General features: G+C 51.2%; 1 pseudogene; it reads left to right on the top strand.

Annotated features, from left to right (window-relative positions):
• Positions 1-1,210: 1,210 nt before the first annotated feature.
• On the top strand, positions 1,211-1,287 carry LOC128775112 (U4 spliceosomal RNA; annotated as a pseudogene).
• Positions 1,288-5,721: the final 4,434 nt, after the last annotated feature.

Raw genomic sequence — 5,721 nt, 5'->3', positions numbered from 1 at the left:
GGTGTCAGTGGGGCCATGCCCTCTCTGACCGCTCTAGGGGAGAATGCTTGCTTGTTCCTTCTAGCTTCTGGTGTCGGCCCACAATCCTTGGTGCTTCTTGGCTTATACAGGTACCACTCCCTGTGCGTCTACACGTCTTCTTCCCTCTGCACATGTCTCTGTATCCAAATTTCCTTTTTATAAGGACACCGGTCATATTGGATTAGGGTCCACCCTTGTGACCTCATTTCCACTTAGTTATCTCTGTAGAGCCTCTACTTCTAAGTAAAGTCAGGCTCTATAGTACGATAACGGGGGTTGGTTAGGACATCAACGTATCTTTTCCGCAGAAGGGGGCGCAATTTGGGTATCAGAGCAGGGCAGCAGCCCAGCAGGGAAGGGGGCTGCGTGCAGGTGGGCGAGCAACCGAGTAAACATAGTGAGGACAACAACAGTGTGGTTTCTCACAGCCAAGAGGCGAGGTGCAGGCTGGAATGGACTCTGTGTCGTTCCATTGGAAAGGAGTGTCGATGTGAACTTGGGATTTTCAAAAACTGATAGATCGACACATAAAGAGAGGTGTGAAAACAGGGTTCATGCGTGCATACATCCGTTCATCCACTTCCTGGCTCTGTCCACTGTGAGGGCCTGAGCAGCAGTGAGCCCTAACTACCATTCTCCACTAACTAAACACAACACAACACAACACAACACAACACCAAAGAAAGAAACAACTAGAATTCCTTGGAGAAATGCCGGAGCCTAAGGCTGGGGCAGGAGAAGTCCAAGATAAGATGGGCGTATCTTACAGTGCCCGAACATCAGGAAGGCCTTGAGGACTAAGGGAGATATGTCCAAAGGCCACAGGAGCCACTTTGAAGGAGCTCCTACTGGCCAAACCTGGGCTGATCAAAACATCCAAACAAATAATCATAGTGATCGATGGTATCCATTTAATAAAGCAGGAAGCCATGGGTTTACATTGATTAAATAAGGGGCTAAAAACATGGGAAGAAAATAAAGTTCTTTCTTTAGTTAGTTAGTGCCAATGAACAAACGTAGAAGGAAGGATACACTCAAAAGGGGCAATCGTTATGATAGTTTGCAATTGAGTTAAGGAGCATCACTCCTTGCTAAATCAGCGGGTGGAAGGAGGGGGATGATGGGATTTCACACAGTCTCCAAAAACCTCTCCACAAAATACTCATTGGTTAATTCAAAAGGTCGGGGGAGCTTTGCGCAGTGGCAGTATCGTAGCCAATGAGGTTTATCCGAGGCGCGATTATTGCTAATTGAAAACAAAAGGTCGGGGAGTGGGGGGGGGTGGGGGCAGGAGGGACTAACTTGACAATGGAGAAGTTTGGGCAACATCATCTTCATCACGTGAGCAGAGTGAACCTCCCCAGCAACTGGACAGAGCAAACTTGAGAGCTGACAGGATGCCCTGAGAAGAATCCATCATCGCTTCTCTGTGATCCTGACCAAAAATTATAACCTGGGTTGAATCCTGAGGAAAACCCCAGACCAGCCTAAACAGGGAACGTTCTGCAAAATGCCTGGCCTGCAGACTTCACAGATGGCAGAGGGAAGAGAGGGGCAGCCGTTCCAGGTTGAAGGAGCCTGTAGAGGCGTGACGTCTACACACGGAGACGTGTTGGATCCTGGGTTGGATCCTTTGTTATAAAAGGCGTGACTGAGACACTGAGGCTTGAATGGCGTCGTGACGTCATTCAAAGGGAGTATTGAGGTGTTTTGTGCCGCCCTTAACGCTTTCTGTATTTTGAAATTGCTTTGGAATTAAAGCAAAAAGAAAAAAATTGACCGTAGTAACTACAGTGTTACCATAGACGACCTATGTTCCCTTTGACACATTACTTCACTTTTTATGTCTCAGTTTCTTCATCTGTAACATGAAAATAATAATGGCTACTTAAAGGATATTGTCAGGAATAGAAGAGATCGTGTGAGTGAAGCACGGGGTCCACTGTCTGGCCACCTCGGGAAAAGGCTCAGCCCAGGACCATTGCCAGTGTCGTGTTCTTGTCAGCATTGTCCCGAATTTCATAGACTCTAAGATGTCACCAATGGTAAGATGCGTTCTCATTTTATAAGCCACCGGGAAATTAACAACATGCCCAGTTAAGCCGACAAAGTGATTCTTCTCATGTACAGTGTTTAATATTTATTGGAAGAGCTGTTTAGTTTTTTTGTTGTTGTTGCAGAATAATTAGCACACAGTGTTAATATTAGTTTTAGGCATACAGTGTAATGATTCGGCAATTCTAACTATTTCAACAGAAGTACCATACGATCAGCAATTCTGCTTCCGGATACGTTCTTTTTTTTTTTTTTAATGTTTTTATTTATTTTTCAGAGAGAGAGACAGACAGACAGAGCGCGAGGTGGGGAGGGGCAGAGAGAGAGGAAGACACAGAATCCGAAGCAGGCTCCAGGCTCTGAGCCGTCAGCGCAGAGCCCGACGCGGAGCTCGGACTCATGAACCGCGAGATCACGACCGGGGCCGAAGTTGGACGCTCAACTGACTGAGCCACCCAGGCGCCCCTACATCTGGGTACGTTCTTAAAAGAATCGAAAGCAGGGACTTGGGCAAATGTTGGTATACTCCTGTTCACAGCAGCTTTGCTCACGACAGCTGAACAGCCCAAATGGCCATCAACAGATGAATGGATAAACAAAATGGGGTTTCACCATACCGTGGAATATTATTCAGCCTTTAAAAGAAGGACGTGCAACAATCTGACTCATGCAACAATGTAAATGAACCATGAAGACATGAAGACAGGACAGTGAGTGAAATAGGCCAGTCACCACAGGACGCATATCGTAGGATTACACTTATACGAAGCGCCCAGAGATTCATAAAGATTCATATGATTCAGCTTCGTAAAGGCAAGGAGTAGAATGATGGTCGCCAGGGGCTAGGAGGAGGGAGAGTGGGGAGTTACTGTTTCACGGGTACCGACTCCTGGTTTCTGAGATGACGAATGAGTTCCGGAGATGGACGGTGGTCAAAGGGAATTCACCCAATTCGCCCAACAGTGTGAAATGTACTGAACGGCCGCTGAACCGTGCACTTCAAAGTGGTCAACACGGCAGATTTGACGTTATGTATCTTTTACCACAGTTGTAAAAACAAACAGGCAGTCAGTTTACAGTGAGAGAAACCAGGGTAACAGTTACCTTTGAGGGGTTGTGATGGGGAAAGGGCACAGAGGGACCTCCTGGGGTCTCGGAACGTTCTATAGTTGATCTAGCGGTTATACGACTGTGTAGGTTTATAAATATGCATTGCGCTGGACACTTAGGACTGGTGCACTTCAGCATATGGAACTTGAAGATATTTCAAATGCACAAACAGTAGAGAATTTTTTTTTTTATTATTATATGAGCCAACCTTCCTAATTCCTGGGCAGAGAAGAGCTAGGCAGTTGTCCAAGGCGGAAAGCAAGCTTCCCGGGAGCTAGGTGGGATCCGTGCATTACCTACCCCTCTCGTCAGAGCCACGCTGAGTGACCACACACCCCATCTCGCCTTGTGGGATCTCCCACAATCCTGCGTGTGGCCCGCATTTCTCTCCCCATCACCCAGCACGTGCCCCCGGCACAGAGGAAGGTCTTGGCGACTGTATGTGGAATAAACGAACGAATAACTCTGAGCACAGCAGGGTTGGGGCAAAGGCACAGTGAGCGAGGCACATCCCCGGACGCAAAATTTAAGGGGCACCCAAACACTCAGTAGCTAAGATAAATAACATTTTAGCGCGATGTTGTGAAAAACCCGCAACAAGGTGTCAAATTTTAGTTTATTTCCTTTAGTTTAGAGGCGCCCCTCAAGAACATCATGGAGCTTTTCTTGTTCTATTTCCTTATCTCGTTCTTGTTGCCTGGTTTTGTACCATTGGCAACTTTCTTTGAAAAGCTGCAGGCTGTTGGGGCGCCTGGGCGGCTCAGCCGGTTGAGCGTCCGACTTTGGCTCAGCTCCCGATCCCGCGGGTTCGAGAGTGCGAGCCCCGCCTCGGGCTCTGGGCTGACAGCTTGGAGCCTGGAGCCTGTGTCTCCCTCTCCCTCTCTCTCTCTCTCTCTGCCCCTCCCGCACTTGTGCTCTCTCTCTCTCTCTCTCTTTCAAAAATAAATAAACATTAAAAAAAATTAAAAGGTGCAGCCTGTTAAATTCTGATGTCCTGTATTCAGGCCACCTCCCTGCTGCGTCCCGGTCACACACTCCCTCACCCTGATCGGCGCTTGTCACACAGGGAGCCCAGAGGCTGGGGGGCGCTTGGCCCACCGGAGGAAGGGGTTTGACCGGCTTGCTGTTAGGAGCTCGGCCGAGCTGGGACAGGGAACGCAGCGGCAGGTACCAGAGTAGCCAGTTACAGCCACCGGCCGCAGGGAAAGGGTAGAGCCTTAACCACTAATGGCTGGAAGAAGCCGGACGCGTTGTACCTGCAGACAGCGTCTTTTCCATTCCCCCCATAGGGTGGAATGGAGGGTGCGTGGATCCTCTCACCGTCGAGGAGGCCAGAACAAAAAAAAAGGCTCTGGCCATTTTCCCCGAGCCTGGGGTTGGGGGAGGGCGAGGGCTCAGAGTGGAAAGAATGGGGTGTTGAGTCAGAGCTGGGGGGAGGGAAACGTGTCCTCCGGGTGTGCCCCTTTGAAGAGGGCCTCTCCCAGAGGCCTCTGATGCAGATATGTAAAAGATCGCGGCCTGCCAGGCACCCTGAGTCCTTGACCGCAGCTCCCCCAGAGGCCCCCTCAGAGAAGACACAGTGTATACCCCGAGTCTGGTGTGCAATGGCGGCTTTCCCCACAGGCCTGCCAGGGAAGCCTTCCTAACTGCCCACGGCTCGTCAACCAGGAGCCCGGGTCCTCACCACGGGCGTCCTGCCCTCTCTCTCGGCCCCGCTCCCCCCGCTCTCTCTCTCTCAAATAAACAAACTAAAATCTCACACTTTGTTGCGGGTTTTTTGCCCCAGTTTTTCACGACGTCGCACAAAAATGTTATTCGTCGTAGCTACTGAGTGTTTGGGTGCTCCTCAAAATTTTGCGCCCGGGGACGTGCCTCGCTCACTGTGCCTTTGCCCCAACACTGCTGTGCTCAGGGTTGTTCGTCCGTTTAGCCCACGTACAGTCGCCAAGACCCTCCTCTGTGCCCCGGGGGGCACCTGCCGGGCGACGGGGAGAGAAATGCGGGCCACACGTAGGATTGTAAGGGGGGGGGGGCGGGGAAAGACCACCCTGCGCACTGAGGACTGCGGGACAGGATGGGGAGGTGCGAAACAGGTCACCAGGGGAATCAAAACAATACGGGCTAACCCTCGGGGGTTGTCTGCAGCACCTCATTTGGTTATCTCCACAGCCCTTGAGTGTTTGTAGATGCTCACGGGGGAGTAACGGGGTTGGGGGGGGGGGCGGTCCCGAGACCCGGCAAGGTCACACGCCAGTAACTCGCATAAAGTTACACTCTGAGCAGGAGTACAGGTGGGAGCCAGCCCAGCTCCGTCTGGCTCTGGGCTGTCCCCTGCCCTGGTTATCGCAGCCACCGCCCCCCCGCCTCCCCCGGGGGGCGGCACGAAGCCACTGGTCGCTGAGCTGACCGAGGACGCGCAGGTGTGTCCAGGGGGGGGCGCTGCTGGCACAGGGAACAGCATTGACAAAGTCAGCGAGGCCCAGAGGAAACAAAAAATCGGTATCTCGGTGTCCACAGTTCTAAGAAGCTGGGCAA

The sequence above is a fragment of the Panthera pardus genome, unplaced genomic scaffold, assembly GCF_024362965.1.
Source record: "Panthera pardus isolate Hobbes unplaced genomic scaffold, ASM2436296v1 HiC_scaffold_6, whole genome shotgun sequence".
In the NCBI taxonomy this organism is placed as follows: Eukaryota; Metazoa; Chordata; class Mammalia; order Carnivora; family Felidae; genus Panthera; species Panthera pardus.
The sequence above is the reverse complement of the archived record's forward strand: the minus strand, read 5'-3'. Positions and strand labels throughout refer to the sequence as shown.